This window comes from Falco punctatus (assembly GCF_963210335.1).
Source record: "Falco punctatus genome assembly, chromosome: 1".
Lineage (NCBI taxonomy): Eukaryota > Metazoa > Chordata > Aves > Falconiformes > Falconidae > Falco > Falco punctatus.
The window spans coordinates 111,867,764-111,887,996 of record NC_137580.1 but is presented as its reverse complement, the minus strand read 5'-3'; positions in this window follow the sequence as shown (position 1 = coordinate 111,887,996).

Sequence of the window (20,233 nt, the reverse complement as noted above, 5' to 3'; positions counted from 1 at the left end):
GCCAGCCTCTGCTATCTGCTGAGGGATGGCTTTCGCCATCAGGTGTGATCTCCCAGGCAGAAATTTGGTCACTGGCTTTTTGCACTGTGTGGTTGAAGTGTTGCTGACACACAGAGCGCGGTGCATGGCGTGCCGGGCTGCACGGCTGTGCGCTGCTGCTGCAGGCAGTCGCTGTGACGGGCTGTTCCAAGTCACCTGCCACTTGTCCCTTTCCCTGGGCAGTTCTGGCGAAGGGGAGAAGGTGGCCCTGTAGCTGTGGAGGAGGCTGTCTGTCCTTCAGCTCTAACAGAGCGGGTCCGTGCCTTGCGGGGTGCCCTCCCTGCTGGGTGAGGGTCCCCTCACTAAGCCAGTTCTCTTGGGCAGGAGCGGGTCCCTGGAGGAGGGTTTGCATTGCAGCCCTGAGGCAGTGACCTTGTGGTGTGGCGGGCAGGCTGGAGAGGAAAGGTCGAGAGAAAACAAAGAAGCCTGTGCCCTGGTGTCGGTGTGGTACAGGGTGGGGGTGTCCAGAACAGTTCAAGTTCACTTGCGTTTCTTCTGAATTTCTCTCCAGGGCTTTTTCTTTGTTCAGGGAAGTTTTATCCCCAAGGCTGAGTCACATGGGGACAGAGAACTACAAACCGGTGGTTGCGCAAGGAGGAAAGAATGGTCAGTGATTTCTTGAGCTGTAACCTTGAGCCAGAACGTGGGAGCGTAAAACAATAAAAGTGTGGAAGTGGTGGGGCTGGGGCTTTGCTTGCCGTGGTGAGCTGCCACCAGAGATGGTGCAGCGCTGCGTAAGGCGCTCCCCCTTGGGATGGTCCCTCACGAGCATGGTGCTGTGCAGGTGCTGTCCTAACCCTTCATCTCACACCAGTGCTGCTCTGACTCGTTGCATGCAAACTGGCTTTTTTTTCCTTTGAGGCTGCTCCCAGTGCTGGAGTCCTGCCGCACAGGTGAAGCAGAGCCGTTGTCACCTCTGCGGGATGTAGGAGCAGGGTGGGCAGCGGTCCAGGGGGCTTGCTTACCAAATGTCAGAGTAGAATAGAATTCAGACTAGCAGTCCCGAGGTGCTAGCATCGTCCCAAGGGAATGCAGGGGCCGCAGTTCCAGGGTTTGGAAGTAAATGGGTCTCCCTCAGCTCTATTCCCATATCCCAGAGAAATTTCCAAGATTCCGTCCGTAGTCGTTAGGCTCAAATGCAGATTGGTTTGGAAGTGGAAGGAGCTTTTCCTTAGGAGTTTAGAATAGCCCTGGACTACTTAGTCTGCACGCATGGGGATCAACGTGTTAGTAATTCTTGTTCATGAGGAAGTTTAACTCCTTGTAGCATTGGTGCTTTCCCCCACTTTGAGGGGTGCATCAAAGCTGGGAACCCGCAGCAATGGCACAGGGAGGTCTCCCAGTGTCTGCCCTGCGTCCTGGGTTTTCCTCTGGTCCTGCAGTATGGGAACCATCCCGTTCTCTGTGTTGTAAACTACCTATTTTAAGCTGTAGTAAATAGAATGTTGTAGGGTGAGATTAACCAAAATAAGGAGGTGCTGGCAAGTAGTAAATAGGCATCTCTTCTTTCTTTAAAATCAAAGGTCTCAGCCTGTGTAGGTATGTTAATAGCTTCAGTAGTAATCCAGGGGCACAGGACTTTTTGTTTTGTGTTGGGGTTTCCATTGTTTGGATTTCATTACAGACAAGAGTGAATGGTGATGCTGAGAGGGCAGAGTTGACTATGGACTGCTTGGAAAAGAGCAGGGGAAAAGGCAGAGGTTGGGAAAGGAGCAGGGGAGGCTGAAACAAGTTGTATTTGCATCTTCCTTTCCAAGTTGCAGTGGTGGTGCTTTGTGCCCCGCCAGATCTGGGGGACGTAGCCGAGGTGGGGTCGCGCTGCTTGTCATACGCGTCCCTGAAGTGGCTGTGTGATTCTTGACTGCAGACCTGAGCTAAGCTGTCCCACAGGGTTCGTTTGACTGAAGCCATTCAAAGGGGCTTGCCTTTTTGAAAAGTGGTAATTTTATTACAGGTAAAATGGATGAGGTCTCTGGAGACGCCTAATTTATAACTTCACTGGGACAGCCTACCGCCAGCCATGGCACACTCCAGCGTTCCCCAGGAAGCCCGGAGCTCCCTCCTTGGGCTCTTCCCTGGGATGAGTGGGGTCCTACGGGGCTCCCTTGCCTTGCGGGCTCGGCTGAGCTGGTCCCTGCAGCGAGTGGCACCGTCCTGCCGGACCCTCCCGAGCACCGGGGCCGACCTTGGGCAGAGCCCTGGGATGATTTTCCTCTGGCACATCGGCTCAAAGGCTCCTGAGGCGGGGAGGCGGCGGGGAGTGAGGAGAGTGTTTTTGGAGCAGATGGAGAATAACGGCGCCCGCCTGACACGGGTGCTTGGAGCATGGACACAAGGAGCGTGGTTCAGCTCCACTCGTAGCCACGTATGCAGCCTGCTTGCCGCATGGCAGGGAACCTGGCTCTGCGGTTCCATGGTGGAAATTTCATTGGCAGTGGGGTTTTCCTGAAAAGAAAAAAAATGAGATGCAAGCTTTATTTTTACTTTTGTTCTACTGCATCCACAAATTATCCAGTCCCGTCTTGGTGCTGTTCCTAGGAAGCCTGCATGTCGGAGGCTGCTGAGCAAGAATTAAAGAACATGTGTCTTGCATTTAGTTTATTGCCTCGGGGGCTGTGCTTTGGCTTCGGTCACCTCTGCTTCTCTTCCTTCCCCACCCCCTTCAAAAGAAAAACCAGCAAAGCATGAGGAAACAATCTTGGCTGCACTGGGCAACAGCAGGGGTGATGGCTTTTGAGGGAGAGTCTCAGGGCTCGGGCTTTTTGTCAGGGGAAACGTGAACGGTTCTTGTAGGACAGAAGCGCGGGGTGATGGGGCTCTGCTATGTGAGACTGCTCACCACAGCCGAGGGGGCCGAAGGGCTGCCTGGCCCCCACCCACTCCCCCAGCCCAGGGAATTCAGTCAAAAGGTACAGGAGAGGGATCACTGCCGGCGGGTTTGCCCCAGCACCCTCCCAGCTCCTGGTGACCAGCGGTGCGGGGGCTTCAGAGCCAAGCACCGTGCGCAGCATTGCCCTTAATAGACGCATACAGACTATCTGTGGTGAGCTTGTGTGATGGCGTTTTGAGTCCATTTGTCCTTCTGACCTTCACAACATCCTGTGGCAATATGTCCCACAACTTAATTATGTGTGAGTGGAAAAAGTGCTTCCTGTTTGTTTTCTAAATTGCCTGAAAGCATCCCTAGCTAATCCATCATCCTGATATGGTGGAAAGGTGAGTAATGGCCCCTGCTTTGGCTTGTCTATACTGCCTGTGAGTTTATAGACTTCTCTTCTGTCACCTGTCTCTGCTCCAGGCTGAAGCATCAAGGTCTATTTAGCTCCTTAGGTGGGAGCCGGTGGGTGCTGTGCATCCTCCCCGCACCCAGCCCTGGACCCTTTCTAGTCCTATAGTGCTGTTTTGGAGGTGAGCATGTGCCCGAGGCTTTCCTCCTTTTGCTGAATGAAGAATGTAGAAAAGCTGCTGCAGATTCCCAGGTGTGTATTTTGGTGTCTAAAAACAGGGTTGAATGTTTATGATGGTGTTCTCCACCCTTGGGGTGAGCTGGAGGGGATGGTGGGTTGTGCTGTAGCTGTGACTGCACCAAGGTTTCAGCCTTCCCCTGGAAGAGGGAGACGGATCAAAAGGGCTCACTGGTTTGGGCACTTCGTGTCCCAGCTTCAGAACTCTGTGTGTGTGATGTTACTTTTTTTTTGGTACTCAAACGCTGCAGTTTGGATTCAGGAATGCTGAAGAGATGTTTCATGCTGTTTCTAGTGAGGTGCCCTCGTTTCTGGAAAACAGCACTTTCAAAGTAATTTGCGGATCTGGGTTTCTCTTTTGTGTGGCGTCTGGGTCTAGAGTGTCTGTGTCTCTCTCCGAGTGCACATAACCCACTTTTTTGGCCCTCTCAAGAAATACTCTTTTTTTGTTTGTAGCCGCAGATAGCAACATAAGAGCATCTCTTGGTTATATCACGTTCCCCTGCGAAGCTCTGCAGGAGCAGCTGACCATGAGGTTTGCTATAGACACCTAGACGCTGGTTGGAAGCCAGTGCCTGGAGGAGATGACAGAATCCCACTAGGAAATACGTTGGAACTTTCCAGTTTCCCTTGTGCTCGCAGGGCCCCATGCAAGTGCAGCAGGCGAGGAGCTGGGCTGAGCCGGGGCCAGCTGGCTGCTGTGCTTGGGCTCTGCCCTCCTGCACCGACCCCTCTCCGGGAGCCGGGATTCTCCGCTTGCTGCTTTTCCTTGGCTTGCTGCCGCCGTGCAGCCCTCGTGGGCTCCGACGGTGCCCAGAGGCTGCTGCCTTGCAGCCTCCGCCAGGGCTCGGCACGCTGCTCCCCTCCTCCCACACGGGGAGCAAGGACAGGTGGGTGTCAAGGGATGTCACCACCCGAAGGAGAGCAGGCAGGAGTCCCTGGTGCCCCATGAGCACCCAATGCCTCTGCCGGTGCCCCCACTGCCCCCAGCCTGGGCAGCCTCCTAGTCTCGCCGCTTTCCTGGCCCCGGAGCAGAGGGGATGCTCGGGAGGGATGTGGGGCAGCCCAGCCCTTCCTGAGGGAATTCACTGGAAGGACTGCTTTATCGGGGCAGGCATGAAATGTTTGGCTGTCTTCTCAAATCCATAGCTCTAATTCTTCCAGTATGTTTCTGAACGTTCAAATACCACCTCTCTGGTGCCGGGGCTGGCGACATGGCCGTGCCTTGGTGTGAACCAGCACGTCGTGTGGGTACGTGGCGAGGAGCAGCCGCGTGAAGCTGCCGGGGCCAGAAAAACCACCAGAAATGAGTGAGGAAAGGTGGGGCCAGGCACGGGAGCAGGGGCACAGCAGCAGATGGCACTCCAGCATCAGCCATAACGGCGCCACCAGCGAGGCTGGGCTATTTCTGCCTGAGCCAGCAAGAGACGGTGGCTGTTCAGGCTCTCAATCCTTGAAGGAAGATGTATAATCTTCAGCCGTAAGATGCGTCTATAAGACCTTGATTTACATGCTTTGGATGTTCCTCTCTGCTCGCAGGTCCAGATTGTATCTCTGCTTGTGTAGATTTGTCTTTACACAGTGTCTGGACTTGAGATGATAAAGAAAAAGTGTTACTTTTCACTTGCAGAGACTGACCCCTAATTTGCTTGGGGATTTTTCTGTGATTGTGGCGTGCCTTCCTGCACAGAGCTACCCCAGCACACAGAAGCAAGATATTTTTTTTTCAAATCAGATAATATTCCCCCCTCCCCCAGCTAAAATGAAGCGCGCTCACTGTGCTTACACTAGGAATTGGCCTGGTAGCTGTGGGTACCCACGCATGTGGTCCAGTGTGCTTTTTACAGAGGGGGCAAGTACAAATGAGTCAGGAAAAACTGTTCCTGTTGAGATGCTGCAAAAACAGTGCATGAAGGTGGCTTGCTTTGGTTTAATTAGCAATAAATGGAAACCTTATTTTCCTATTTCCAAGCCCGTTCGTATTTTAGAGACAGGCAACCTGAATGTACCTCATTAGACCAGACAAAACAGGCGCTTTCAGGAGCCTTTTGGTAGGCAAAAGGATGATGAAGGATCACAGCTGTAATCTTGTTTTGTTTCTTAAGACCTGACAGAAATAATTCAACCCTGCTCTCCCCGCCAAGGGAGGTGGAAGTGAGGACTCGCAGAGGCCACATCCTGCCTCTCCTGGTTTCCTGAAAGATCCCCGCACCCAGGAGCAGCCCCGGAGCCAGGACCGCTGCCGGCGGCATTGCCTGCGAGTCGGGCAGCACGGTGCTGCCCCAGGTAAGCAGAGGGAAAGTTGTCACCATACAAGCAACGGCTCAGACGTTGCTGGTATAAAGTCACGTGGAGCAACTAAGTCAGCAGTGCTGCGCCAGCTCGTCATCCTGCTGCTCGGCCCGGGATTTTAAATGCATGTTGCGTCCCAACTGTAACTGCGGTCACTTTTGTAACTGGAAATATGTCTTGGCACCTGGTTAAGACCAGTGCCATGCCAGGGCCCTCTCTTCTTCCTTTTCTTCTTCCTCCTGAAGGCAGCAAGCGCCGCTTATGTCTGCTTGGACAGACCTCGTGAGCTTTGTGTTAACAGGTGCCGAGTGCGGCAAACTGGTGGATAAACAGTCTCGCAAAATAGAAGTCTGGTCCTTGTCTAGATCTGAGCCAGAAACTGGGAACCTGTGGTGATGCTCATGCAGATGGACATGTTTGAGGGCTCTTTTTACCTCCTGTAGTGCTCTACGCTGCTCTGCTCCCCACGAGCTTCTGATTTTCCTCCCTTAGTTGCCTTTGCTTAATGCAAACTCAATAGCTGGGCTGTTGGGTTCTCAAAGCCTGTGGGATGGGGGCTCACGGTGCATGCGGGGTGTGCAGAGAGGGCCCCCCAGGTCAGAGAGCTTTGGCCCCTCTGGATCTGGCAGGGGACAGTGCTGGGGCTGTAGCAGGGCTGTGGCTACACCACGGGGCTGGCAGCCTGCAAGGGCCGCTGAGCCTTCGGGCACACGAGCCCTGCCCTGGGCTCAGACCCTGCCTGTCTTCCTGGGAACGCTAGGGATGCTCCGGCTGGCCAACAGGAGCCGGGATGGGATGGGATCCATGGGATGGGATCCCCGGCAGCCTCAGGCTCTGCTACTCGCTCAGATTTTGCCCTTGAGCAAGGCACGCGGGGCAGGTTTGCCCAGGAGTGGTGGGGGAGCCCTCGACCCAATGTCGGCTGAGCACCCCAGCCTGCAGCCGTGTGTGCCCGCACCCCCCTTCCCTACTGGAAATGGGGAGAAAAAACAACTCTGGAGCCCCCGGCTCTATTGTGTGAGAGCCACATAAATACATGGATTCTTCTTAGCAGTTTGACCTCTTGAGCAATGTTCTTGCTCTGCAATGAAGAGGTGCCCTCTTCCTTCCACTTCCCTGACTCCTGTGTAATAGAAGAGCTAAATGTTTATTACTTTTCTGTAGCCTTTCCCAGTTGCCAATCAAACGTGTCTGGTTGGGGTTTTGTTTTGTTTCTTTGTTGCCGTGACTATGCAGGATGTTCTATCTCGCTGTAATTACGGTTCCATCATTGTCTTGGCATGAAAACATCTGCTGTCTCCCTGCGATCTCCACTTCTCCTATGTCTTGAGAATTTCATGGATCGTGATGATGACCTTCTATTTTCCATAAGATCTCGTGCTCCTCAGCGTACACAGCTGTTTCCCTTCCGTTCCCCTGTCTCTCCATCTACCTCTTTTTGTCCTGTCAGTATCTCCAATGCATTCAGAACCAGCTCACCTGCTTATCAAACCGGTATCTCGCTCGCCATCTCCTCTGCGCTGCAACCACTGTAAACACAGCACCTTTGCACCTAACCATCCAGGCTGTTTTTTCCTCCAAGCACAATTCATCTTCCAGCTCACGTCTAAAACCTTTGTTCTTCTCATTTAACATTTTAAAGTTAATTTTCTTAGCCTTTCTGTTTTGATTACGTTGTGCTCTCTGGCTGCCTGGTTTGCGGCCCGTCCATGCCACCGCTCCCGGGCAGCGGTGTGCTGCAGGAGGGGTGGGGATGTGGCCATTCAAGGTGAAGGTGCTGCTGGCCGCTCACGGTGAGCGATATGGTGAAGCTGGAGCATGGCGAGGAGCAGAGCTGTGCTGGGCCAGAAGGAGAGGGCTGGTGCTGTTCAGCGCAGGCAGCGAAGGGGCTGGAGAAATATGGGCTCGACTGCTGGTTTTTTGTGACCTTGTTTAAAGAGCGTGGGGTCCATGAGTATGATGAACAGAGATACTTCAGTTTTTATTCTGTTCTGGCACCTTTTATTACTAGAACTTTACCAGAATGCCTATTCTCTTAAAAAATATTAATAAAAAAAATCAGTCCTATATCTGCTGCAAATGGACTAATAAAACCCTCGAGTATGACAGGATCTTAAATCTCTTTGCTTTGTTCCCATCTGTAAGATGTGCATCCCAGCTCTCCACCGCGGGTGTCTGGTCTGCCTGCTGTGCTCCTGACGGCAGGACCCCCCATCCCACGGCTCCTCCGTATGGCTCCCGGCACAGCAGCCACTCAGCCTAGCCCGGGGCACTCCATGATGGTGCAGAAAAACTATATTAAAGGTGTATGTTTGTTTGGTTTGCTTTTTTTTTAATTCACCCTCAGCCCATGGTCTTTATAGATCTGAGCTCAGAATGTCCTGTTCTCGAAAGGCTTTGCGGAAGTTTGGCACCTGGAAGGCATGACTGAGAAATGGCTCTGGGGATGCTGACAGAGAAGAGGGATGTCAGTAGAGAGCAGAAAGCAGGGTGTAGATTAATGAATCGTGCAATAACCTCTTAGATGGACGGAAATAACACTGTGCATACATCACAGCCTTTTCCCCTTTCACGAGTATAGCTGTTTACGCAAAGATGGTTTGCATATTTTTTTATATGGATGTGCATTATATGTGGATACTTGTATGTAAGTAAGGCTGTAAAATCATAGATTAAGGAATCTGTTCATCCAGAAAGAGTTATGTGGCTGTGCATAATGACTGCCTAATTTGGGAGGGAACACACAGAGCGATGCGGCTGGTAAGGGTTCAGCACCCTGCATCCTTGCCCAGGCAAAGCTGCCGGAGCGTTACCCATGGTGTTGGAAAGTCCTGACAGAACTGACTGGCTGCTCTTTGGGAGGGATGTAATGGGAGCAGTTATACAATTTGAGGGTGGGATTTGGGTGGTCAATGCAATTGCTGAGAGGGCAGTTTAACCACCTGCCCAATGTCCCGCAGGAGCCTTTGCTCCTTCCTCTGCTGCAAGATACTGGGTTAGGCACAGATAGAACAAATCCTACAAACCCAAAATTCAGTTGGGAGCCAGATTATCTGTGCAGTATTCCATGCTTCATCCTATTTCTGGTTTTGCTCTTGACCCAGCTATGCGGCTCCTGTGGAAGCGGATGCCTGCGTGGCAGGATGGCTGCGCGTGGACCAGCTGGAGAGCCCTGTAAGCAGGCAGAGCTGCAGCAGCCTTTGCGTGTGGGGATGCTGCCGGGGAGGTCCTTCAGGGGCTCCTCGGGAGGTCAGAGCCAGCCAGTGTGTAGCACGGGATGCCGGTCAGTTTGCTGGCACTTCTTCCACATCTTCCACAAGGCAAGTGCTGGAGTTGGTTGCTGTCCCCGCCGCCTCCGCGGCTGTGCTACCTGATGGTTAGGTAAATGGCTTGGCTACCCTGTGCCTCTGTTGAAGGGGGGTAATGATAGCAGGCACCTTTGGCTGGTGCTTTTGTCTCTGGAAGGGGGAAAAATGCTGTAGGAAAGCACCGCAGCAGCCTGGCTCCACAGTGGGGGCTCGAGTGCTGGGCCAAGTGTTGATCTGGAATGGGCCAAACCATTCTACTGGAGTTTGTATTTTTCCCCCAACAATGTCTCTGAAGAATCACAAATGTGTAATATGTGTCCCAACGCTTGTATTTTAATAGCGTGAAGCAAACCACATCAGCACAGGCAATTTCACATTCAACACATTATTGCTATTTAAAGCGCAGAGGTATAAAAATGATTGGCAATCCAGCTCTCCCAGAAATCGCAGGCTGCTGCTGGCTGCCAGATTGTGATTTTTTAATATTGGCTGCTCTGTGCAGTCGTTCCCTCACCTTTGACTTGCAGATTTCCTGACGTTGAAATAGCAAAATCATTTTTGGTTGTAACAGGCACATTGCTTGATGCTGAAAAGAAGTAATTATCGTTAATATATACACGTGTGTATATGCACAGACACATCTGTACATGCAGGGCTGAGTGGCCAGTCAGTTTTTCCAGCTGAACAATCTTTTGCATTTCTCCAGCTTTGCAAATAGGTTTTACCTGAGGTTCTGGGTTTCAGAGGGGGCCGGGGGCAGATGGGCAGGGTGATGTTGTTTTGTCTCTCCGTTATCATTGTGGAAGAGGCAGGGCAAGTGGGCTCCATCCCGGAGATGGTGATAGATGAGGGCCTGTGATTTTCTTTTTCTCAGGGCTGTAATAGAGATCTCTCGTTGAGCCGAAAGGTGTTGGTTGTGGCAGTGCTGTTTACATAAATGTGTTGCTCTGGGTTAATGTACAGTGTGATTAAAGATTAGACCTTTATGAATTTCTGTTCAGGGCAACCTTACCCTCGTTATGTTTAAGTATGAAATGACAAAAAAATAGCTGTTCTTATGTGAAAATAAGACTTTGTCTTTGCTGATAGTAACGACCTTGGAGGGTTTTTTTATATGCTGTATAAAACCTAGTGAATACAACATAGCTGGCTCGGGTTTTTTCCTGATGTTGCTTTCTGAGGTCTCTATTCCATACCCTGCCACAGGGTGTCCTGTAGCTGGTTGGATGGAGGAAGGCAGGAGCATCCTCACCTCTGCTGCAGGAGCAGTGCGGGGAGGGGAGCGGCTGCAGCCTGCTGGGGCAGAGGCAGAGCTCAGGGGCCACCTCGTCCTCGTGCAGGCGATGGCAATGCGGGGGAAGAGCCGGCCGTGGTGGCGTGGGTGACATTGTGGGGAAGAGCGTGGCGCAGGCGATGTCGTGGGGAAGGCGGCTGCTGACGGGGCTGGGTCTGTGGCGCGGCTTTGCCGGGGTCGATGGTGCAGTGTGTGGGCAGCAGGGCTGCTGCCCCCTTCCCATCACGGCAGGGTCAGAGCGCTGCCCTCGGGGGGAGGGTCCCGGTCCCACAGCTTTCTGGGGTGCCCGGCGGGGTGCCCCTGCCTCCCCCTGGCAGGGTGCTTGCAGCAGCCACCTCGCTGCCCGGTGGGGACAGCCACCAGTGGAGCTGGGACAGGGCTAACTCACTTAGCGCAGTGACATTACACAGCGGCCTTTCTCTTTTCTAAAAATACCTTTTTCCTCTTATTCCCGATAAGCAGCAGAGGAGACGGCACGCCAAATCCTCCGGCTCGGGGAGGGATTTACTCACCTGCTGCCAGGGCCCCATTCCTGCTCCTGGTTTCCAGCCCCGTCGCCGTCCCTCCGCCCCGGCCGCGCTGGCTGGAGCAGTCCCGGCTGCGGGTGACAGCGCGGGGACACGTGAGTGCCTCCGGCCCTGCGCCCCTCGCCCCCGGCTGCCTTTTCAGGGCTGGGCGAGCTCCTCCGCCTTGCCGCTGGCCCCGGCACGTGGCGATGCCGGCTGCTGGTTTAATGCTGGTTACGCTGGTCTTGTTAAACCAGTTAATTGTTGGTGTGAGCAGGGCTGGTGCGCTTCGGGCTCCCGGCTGCACCCGGGGCTCGTCTGCCGGGCAGGGGGAGCTGCCAGCTCCGACTGGCTTCAGCGCCGGGAACAAGGAATCTCCTGGGGTATCCTGGAGAAATCTTGGTGTCTTGCAAAGGTGTGCAAAGCCCGGGTAAACCGCTGCCTTTGGAGCCAGGGGGCCTGTGGCAGCACTTTGTCACCATATTTACACTTCTGCTGGCCCAATGTGAAGCATTTGGCTCCCCTCCACTTGTGGAAGGGATTAGTTACTTCATAACATCCAGACAAGTTAATCTCTCCAGTTTTGCCTGGAAGAAGTCCCTGACAAAGAGCAGCAAAGCTACGATAATGCCAGATGAAAAAATAATTGAGTTTGCCTTTGTATTACTTTTTAGCTAAGTTTGTGTTGGTTTTAATGTTGTTGTTGATATGGAACAGCTAAATGCTGTTCCTGTGTCGATTCAAACCAGCAGTGTTATATCTGTGGTAAACCGCAGCAATACAAGGAGGCAAGCAAAAAAGGGGAGGGACTGTAAAGATTTCTAAAAACTTCCATGCACTTTAAAAAATCAGACTCTTGAAAGAGGTAGAACTTTGATAATTGTCACCTGCTCCTTTGAGTGACTTGTGTTAACAGTGGGATTGCATCCATGCTTGTGTCAGATGCATGGGGCTGCCGGACAGGGAAGGGACACGCCGTGGTCCCCATGCCGTGCAGGAGCCCTTTGCTGCCCAGAGCTGCTTGGCCGCATGCTGAGGGGTAGGGTGCAGGGAACCAGAGGAATAAAGCTCAAGGCAGGGAGGGAGGGAGTCAGCAAGGTAAAATGTGATTTCTCTGATGCCTCTCAACATTTAAAAGGCAGCACCTGAAACAGAATTGAGGACTTCAGCCTCTAGGCTGTGGTTCCTCTCCTTCAATGTGGTACTTCCAGGACTCTTTCTCCAGCCTCAACGTGACGATACAGTAAATCTGGATGGAAAGTACTCAGGTCCACCATGTATTCAAAATATTTCAAAAAGTCCATTTGTGTATGAGATGGCTTTCCATTTTACATCAGGCTGGGTAGCATCCATCCCTGCGGTGCTGTAGCTGTGTGTGTATGCTGTGCTCCAGCCATGGGAAAATCCATGTGAAGGGAAACGGATTGGTACAGACGTGCCAAATTCCCAACTCTTTTTCTGTCTTCGGTAACTCCCTGTACTGGGCTGGAAATTCAGAGGAGGATGAGAAACTCTCAGGGGAAACATGGGATATTTGGACAGTTGCAACCAGGGTTAAGAAATAAAGGCAGAGATCTGAAAGGGATGCGAACACTAAGGCTTCATTCAGGACTTTCTCCCCTAAGATAAGGAATTTTGTGCCTCTATGGACAGTGTCACTCCACTGCTGCCTGCTGAACCTCCCCGACACCGGATGGTGAGCGGCGTGGATCTGTGTCCCCACCTGCGGTGGCAGTTCCTGCATTTCCCTCTGGTCCATCCCCCTGTGTGACGGGGGGCACAGCCTGCAATGGGTCTTACAGATGCACTGTACTAAAATGAAAGCAAAATGGATTAAAAAATCAAAGAACTTGGGGAAACAACTCTCTCTTTAGCTTTTGGAGGCATTTAGCCTTGCTGTATTTATCCCTCTGGCCACCACGGAGGTGACTCAAATGCAGTAAGTTGCCCCTTGCACAGCAAAAGCGTTGTGTGCCTCGCTGATCTGATGGCTGCACTGACAGCAGTGCACATGGCAGGAGGAGTGCACTTGAAGGGAAAGGTTCAGAAATTTATCTCCAAAATAGTGTGATGGGCTGCTGTAACTGAACTTTCAAGCTGGATTTCTTCATCAGATTGTATTTAACGTGGTCTGCTGAGTAGCTTTTTTGTTGCCTGTTTACCTGGATGATAGTTTTATGAGAAACCCCACGGATGCCTGGAGACCTGCGCAGAGCCCTCGGTGGTTGCAGTGCTTCTTCCATACAGGTGAGGAAGATGTTTCCAACGAGACAGAGTCATGCTGGGGTTTGCTTCCAAAGAGGGAGCAGCAACAGGAAGAGTGGGGTCTGTACCATGCAGTTGGTGTTCAGCCGATGCCTTTCGAAGCAGGTACGGAGCAGTGCCTGTCCTGGAGCAGCCCCTCTGAGCGAGCTCCAGCCATGTCTCTGCAGCGGGGGAAGAGGGGAGAGGAGCAAAGCCCTGGCCAGGGAGGAGGCATTTGGGTGATGCTTACTCCTACCAGCTGCAGCGTCCCCTCTGCCCGTGCTGCCGGCAGAGGGAAGCTCAGCCTGGGCAGGTGTCACGGGGGGGCTCCCACAGTGTGGCAGACGTGCCGGTGTGGAGAAGGTGAAAGTCAGATGTGACACTGGGGTCTCTCCTTCCTCTGTCCTATATGCACAGGCAGTCATGAGCTTAAACATCCCTCTGTATCCGAGCTCGGGTTGCTGGGTTATTCCAGCTAACAGCACTGGGAACCTTGAGCAGGAGCCTGCTGGCTCACACAGGGAACCCACGGTGTGTGGGCTTGGGTGATGCAAATGGAGCTCCTCCTCATTTCCCACCAGCGAAGTACCACCGAAGGCTTTGAGAACTCCATGGGAAACACGGCACAATGAGTTTGGTGTCTAGGTACGGAATCCAGGTATAAGTTAACCCTAGGCCTGTAAGATTTTGTAAAACTTGTCTTCAACCTACTCTTGGCGGCTGGGGTGGCTGAGGATGTTCGTGGGGCTGCAATCCCTGCAATGCTTGTGCTTTGGATAAACCGCAGGCATAACACATCTGGGCTGCCAGCGTATGCGATGTAAAATGTGAAGAAACTCAGGTGGGTTTCCATCGGCTTCAGTTTGTTGCTAAAATGGTTTTCACCTTTCAAGCAGCGTGGCATGGTAAAACTAGTGTGGTACTCTCCAGGAATGGCAGCTGTTCTCCAGAGATCTGAGAATGGTACCCACTGGTCCCAGCTGGGTATCCCGGGGGAAATAAAACAGAGTTTCAAAATAAACAGTGCAAGTTTCAAAAAGTTTTTGAAAATAATAAATTAAAATGTACTGGCTGTCCTGAACGTGTTCTTGCTGGTGGACGTTTGGGTGGTGAGAGGCTAACATTACGTGACGCGTGATGCATCACTGGAGCAATGCTGCTCTGATGATGCATTACACTAATACATCACAAAAGCGACAGAGCTTCAATGATGTATTACTCCAAAATGGCCTCAGTCAGGAAGAACATGTCCAGGAGACTTTGTCCACCCCAGCTAAGTATTGTGCAATTTTTCCAAGGTTTTTCTTTTCCTTCGAAGAGCATCCTGATAAGAAATAGCATGAAGAGGAGCTGCTGAGGATCCTGGTGAGCCTCCAGGTGTGGTTCCCAAATGATGTGGGGATTTTTGATTTGCAATGGTGAAGCTGAAATGTTCTCAAGTGCCAGCTAAGCAAATGTCACCTTCTGGAGTGCCACTGCCTGTTTAGCCTCAGCCTCCTCAAGCAACTTCGCCCCAGCTCTGCTGGAAATACCGATGCCTCGGGTCTGTGCACAGCTGGCGGCTCAGCCCAGCGAGCCCTGAACTCAGGCAGCACCTGGCCCTGCAAAATCAGGCAAGAAACATTGCATATGGGAGGTGTTTGGCAATACCATGTCATGCCACCAATATTTAGAAGATATGTGAGAGGCTGCCGTCAATCTTGGTCTCCAAGCAAAATATGACATCCTTATTGCCTTTCTCTGCTCGCTAAGTAACAGCCACATACAGTTTTAAAGGGATTGTCCTTTGGATTCTTTTTATTTGTCATCAGGTATCAAAGCTGTAGAGGTCATGTTTTTCAAGTTCTTCCCTTGGAGTTTCAAAGGCTATACATCTACTTTAAACAAAAAGAAAAGAAAAACCCCAGCAGTTTTAGAAAACTGCTCCACACCCAGGGACTTGGGAAAGCTCGAAATATCACTGCCAAAGTTTGATGCACCCAGTTCAGCTTAAGGGCAGCTTGGTTTTGCTTAGCTATAACCAGCTCATAAATGTATTTACACTTATGGATTGTGCATTTGTGGTTGTGCCTGTTCAAAAACAAGTTACCAAAACCAAGCATTAAATCCCCGGTTCTTATTTCAGTCAGTCAGAGGTACAGCTGACCCTGTGCCAGCCAGGTTTAAACCAATTCTGAAGAGCTTGCACAGAATATCCCATGGCTGACCTGGGTTTGCATCACTTCTGCTTCAGTGGGTGCAGCCCTGCAGGCCTGGCCCGGCGCCGACGCTCCGGCTGGGCGGGCGGGCAGGACAGGCGCGATCTGCAGCGCGGGTAAGTGCACAGCCCTGTTTTGGTTGAATTAGGATGTGTGTTAATCATGCCCAGGCTGTGGGTGCGACTTTTTTTTTTTCCAATCTGGCACAACATCTGCCGAGACACAGTGACGCATGTAGAGCTTTGAACTAACCTCAACTGGGCAGAGTGGATTTTGTACTGGTTGGGGTTTCTGAGGCATGGGGCTGTAGCGTTTCTGATCCAACCCCAGGACCCCACAATTGTAGCTGAACTGGTTTCAGGTAGGTATTAAAAATCCCCCTGTCCTGGGGTGCAGTAGCCGGGGTCCCGGCTTGACCCCGGCTGTGGGCTCTGCACCAGCCCAGTGCCATGTCGTAGCACGAGCCACTCCGGGTGGGATGGAGGGACGTAATCTGGGGGCTGTCGCCTCCAGCCAGAACACACAGCAGGGCATCAACGCCAGTTTATTCTGGCCATGTGCCACCTCCAGAAGGACACAATATATCTAATCTGGCATTAAGTTAGAGGGGAGAGAGATGATGCCTGATCCAGCCGAGAGCCTTCAGTAGGAAATTAACCCATCAAGGTAATTTGAATAAGTACAAAGTGGCAGAGTGGCTTTATTACAGGGTAGCGCTCCACATGTGATCGCAGCACTTCTTGATTCGGTATCTGGAGCCTGAAAACCGGGTTTGCTGTTACCAGCTGCTGTGGCTTGTGCAGGCTTTTATACATGCTTAAGTGTGACTATTAAGCTGCAGTGTGGCAGGTGGATGATGCAGGAAGAGAAATGAAGGACCCAAAGGTCTGGGTCTGGCTCAGAAGGGCTGAGGGGAGTGTTACTGTAGCTCTCATCATGCAAAATCTCTTTTGGATCTTACTTTCCTGATGCAACCTGTTCAAATTATTTGCACAGCTTGATCTTAACATTGATGAAAACTCCAGCTGAACTTTGGTCGAGAAGGGGCAGGTATGTCAGGACCAGTCGCTTAATTATGTTTACATCTGAATTGCTGCAGTAGATCTTTACTTCCTTGAAAGTGATTTTCCTCTGCTCTTTAATTTCATAGGACAATATGAAAGACATGAATCTTCATGAAGCTACTCTCCTAATGCAGCAGAGGCTCCACAGTGTTTGCAGCCTTTGCTTTTTATCACAAGTCCCGGGGGAGGTTCAAGGTAGGATCCATGCCATTTCGGCTCAGCAATCACAGAAAGCCAAATAAATAAAGCAGGAAGTCAGCAAAGCCCTGATTCAGCAAAGGCACGAGCACAAGTTGAGCATTAACCTCTGCTTAAGATGATTTGGAACACAAGAGTTACTCTCATGGCTGCCCAAAAGTCAGACCAGGAATCCAGGACCTTGATAGTCATCACACCCACGTTTTAAATCTAAGGGTAGAGGATGCTTAAAGATGAGGAATTTCTTAAATATGGGGAAAGAATGCTCACTGGTGTGAGGACATTTCTCGGTAATAAATAACTCAAAGACTGTCTTCTGTTTCACGGACAGACCTGGTGGTCTGGCATGATGTTGGTCAAGGCTCCAGTGCCCTGAGGGAGGGTGGCATTCGGGCACAGCGAGTGCGGAGGGATGAGCCCAGGCTAGGCTGCCGTGCTCATCTGCACCCCCTCGCCGCGCTCCAGGCTGGGATGCTGGGGACCCCTGGGCAGCGTGGTGGAGGGCTGGAGAGCATGGTGGGGTGTCAGGGCAGTGGCTGGTGTGTGAACTGCCCGTGCTGCTCCTGCTCAGCAAGTACCGCTGTCGCCCACCCTGGGCACATGTGTGCTGCCGAAGCCTCTTGGATGCGAGAAGGACTGTGTGTGGTTGGTAAGGGTCCACACGGACCAAGATAACGTCCCTGGTGAGGGGGGCAGCGACCCGGCCAGTCTGGGTGCGGCAGTTTCACCAGACGGCAGGTTGGAGCGGAGGAAGGGAGCAGAGGATGCCTCCTGCAGAGGTGGGGTGGCAGTTGAAATGCGCTCCAGGAGGAGCAGGCACGGTCCCCCCCCCAGCCCCCCGGCCGGCCGCGGCGCACAGGGTCAGCAGGGTCCCGGTGGGGCACCGCTCCGCCAGCCCGGCAGGCAAACGCCGGCTTTGTCTCTCCTGAGCTCTTCGTGCTTATCTGATCTGTGCCTCCGTAATGATGTGGTTAGAATTAAATTATGGTGTTTTAATGTAGTTACGGCTACATTTACCAGGCACATTTCTTCCTGACGTACAATGCTGGAATTTAAGATATGGCCAGAGGCTGCATATGACTTCTTGTCTCCCAGGCTTGCCACAGCCTTCCCACGTGCTGCGCAAGGCCCCGGCCAGGAAGACAAACCTAGGAGTCCAATTTGTGTCTGGAAAAGCCAGTGAATTACGTGAAAGGTAAATCCAGGATAGGGAGACCAAGGAGCCTCCGTGACAGCCACTGTGTTTGGTGAGTGAGGTGCCCGCCCGCTGCCATGCTGCTGTGCCAGGGTCAAGCGCCACCACCAGCACAGCCCCTTGCACAAAGCGGGTCGCATGTGGCTCTGGGGCCCTTTCATCCCTGCTTTTCAGCTGCAGGAAAGCACTTTCAAAGGTGCACATGTGAGCGCAGTTCATCTTTAGCCAATATGTGTTGCTGGCGTAACTGCGACAATTTTATACCCGTTGAAGATCTGTGCTGAGATAGTCTAAAGCTTCATGGAAACTTTCTTGCTCGTGTCTCCTTTGATGCGAACTTAATGGACGTGGAATTTGCTGTCTCAGCAATAAGAATTATTGGATTAACTGGAGAGAAGTAGATAAAACTATTTAACCCTCTAAAGTCATGCAGGCAACACCAGGACTCGGTGGGTTTGCCATTGCCAGCATGCTGGAGGTGCAAGGATGCTGAAACTGCAAAACACGGCCGTCAGCCAGTGGAGCATGTGGCTGAGGCAGCCAAAGGGATGAGGTACCCCCAGCGGAGAGCAGTGGCCGTGGTGGCACCTGTCCCCTGGGGAGGGGACAAGGTGGGACCTGTCCTCCCCGCACCCCTGACAGCCATCTGAAAAACTCTTTGTTCTCATCATCAGATCAGCCACCGAATGCAGATGCTTTGGGACTTAACTGCGCAACAGCGATGATCTGCAGAGCAATTAACCCTGCAGAACGAACGGCTCCCTTTACCTTCTCCTTGGGCCTTGTCACGTACTGTCTCCCACCCTCAAGCCTTGCCAGTTTGCGTGGTGTGTCCAGGGCTCGTAACGGGCTCCCCAGCCTGTCCCCGTCAGTGGGGGTGAACGCGCAGAGCTCTGGGGATCCCCGCCATACAGAGCGCAAGCTTTGTTTATCAGCCTTTCAGGGTGTTTTCAGCAATTTTGATCTGCCTGCTGGAAATTTTTAGCGATCATGCCTCTAGGGAGTGACTTGTTTTTCCTACCCCTGATTCAGCTTCAGACATGAGAATTTTAAGTGCATATGCATATATAAATATGTGTCTGTATTTATACAGATACTGCCAGTGAGCGTTTTGCAGTAATTCTCCTTGGATGCTCTTGCTTTCTCCTGCAGTCAATTTTTTTGAATGACATGGAACTGATAATGAATGTGGTTTCAGTACCAAATGATCGGGCTGGCTTGTCTCATTCCACCTCTCCTGGTTTTGAGCAAGAATGTGAGGACTTGCTGTGTCTATTTTAGATTCCATCATGAAAGGAATAATTGAGATTGAGATTCTTAGTCACTCTATGCAGAAGGTCAGGGAATTAATGCTGTGTTACATCCAGACCATTCATTTACTGTGCCTCCTCCTTTTTTTTTTTTTTTTTTTTTTCCCTTAACTCTCTGTAGGTGAAAACAAATGTGCCACAGAGAAGGTAACACATCTTCAATGCTGCGCACATCCCCAGCCTCTGATAATACACACTGTTTATCTTTATTTTGGGGGTGTTCCAGGGTAGTTTTATCATCATAATTGATTAGTGGCGACAGGAAAAAAAAATAATCCAGGAGTAACAGGAAGAAATGATTCCAGTGAATCCATTGACTCTGTTGTAGCATTGATCTACTTCTGGGATTTATTTATAGGAGAAGATTCATAGTTAATAAACTGTTCCCAAAGTCCAAACTAATATTATCAGATCTTAAAGGCCTTTGGTAATGATCAATCAGGTAGAAAAATAAGGTGGACAGCCTCGCCTTTGGAGAGGGAAGGCAGTGGGATCCCTGGCCTGTGTCCCCATGGCACAGCACTGGCAAGAGGCGGTGGCGCTGCCCAGGCTTTCGGGTGTGTTCTTGTGCCAGGGCTATAGAAGCAGCAGCAGGATGCTCGCATGGGGCACAGTGCTTGCAGCATGCTGGCCTGGCGCTGGAGCCCCCAGCCCCCCAGAGCCCCCAGCCCCCCACCACCCTGGCACAGTCCCAGACGGCAGAGTGGAGCGAGCGCACGTCTGCTGGAAGCTGCTGCCAGCCAGCCCTGCGGCAAGAGGCATCGTAAGCGTAACTCGGGGTGCTCCAGTATTTCCGAGGATGGAGACGTGGGGCTGGCTTTCTAGCTACTGTCAGGCGAGGCAGATGAGGAAAAGTCCTTCAAAAAAGCCCACACTAAACCCCTCCTTGAGATGAAGCAAAGGTGTCCGCAGGATGCTCACCTGAGCCAGATCAAGCGGGGAGAGCTGCACCTCTCCTTCCCCTGCCTCGCTTCCCTGCTTTGTTTTTGTTTTTAACTTAATTGATCTGTATCCTGCAATCCTACCCACAGGAGAAATGACACATCTGAAAAAAGCAGTAGGATTTGTTTAAAGTGGTCTGGTTGGGTTTTTCAGTGTGTGTATATATATAGAATTGCCTG